General features: G+C 41.5%; 1 protein-coding gene across 1 annotated transcript in view; it reads left to right on the forward strand.

Annotated features, from left to right (window-relative positions):
• IPO5 (importin 5) overlaps positions 1–743 on the forward strand; it is a 54,322-nt gene that overhangs the window by 33,512 nt on the left and 20,067 nt on the right. The window lies entirely within an intron of this gene.

Here is a 743-nt window from a genome sequence, read left to right on the forward strand (position 1 = left end):
CTGGTGATTGTGGGGGTCACCTAAGCAAGGTAAAGTCTCCCTCGTGTTCTTGAAACCACTCCTGCACAATACGAGCACCGTGGCATGGTGCATTGTCTTGTTGGAAGAAGCCATCTCCATTGGGATACGCCATCAACATGATAGGATGAACTTGATCAGCAATGATACTTAGGTATGTTGTGCTATTCAGACGTTTATAATGGTCTGGCCTTCTAGCAACTTCAGTGCGAAATTATAGCTAATTTGCCTACAAATGTCAGGTGGTCATAATAATCTGGCCACTCAGTGTGTGAGTGTGTGTATATATATATATGATAGAAGGGCTTCCCATAGATGCTAACAAAACTATTTTGAAGAGCAAGAATATATTCTCTGAAAAATGTAGAAACCTTTTGACCCGACATTTCTTCTTCTGGATTTTCATCCTGAAGAAATCATGTGGATACAACTTTTCATTATCAGTGCTTTTGCTAGTAACAAAAAACCAAATAGCCTGAATGCCTGTTATTACGAAGGTGATCGATAATTACACTACTTTGGAGTATTACAAAGCCATGGAAGGCAAGGATTTTTTTTTTCCTTATTATATATTCTTGGCTCTTTTTTTTTTTTTGTCTTTTAATAAATTTTTATTGTTCAGATTATTACAGTTGTCCCTCTTCTTTCCCCCCATAGCTCCCCTCCTCCTGGGTCTCACCCCACCCTCTGCCCTTACCCCCCCCCCCCCCCCCCCCCCCCGGGGC

This window comes from Myotis brandtii, unplaced genomic scaffold, assembly GCF_000412655.1.
Source record: "Myotis brandtii unplaced genomic scaffold, ASM41265v1 scaffold796, whole genome shotgun sequence".
In the NCBI taxonomy this organism is placed as follows: Eukaryota; Metazoa; Chordata; class Mammalia; order Chiroptera; family Vespertilionidae; genus Myotis; species Myotis brandtii.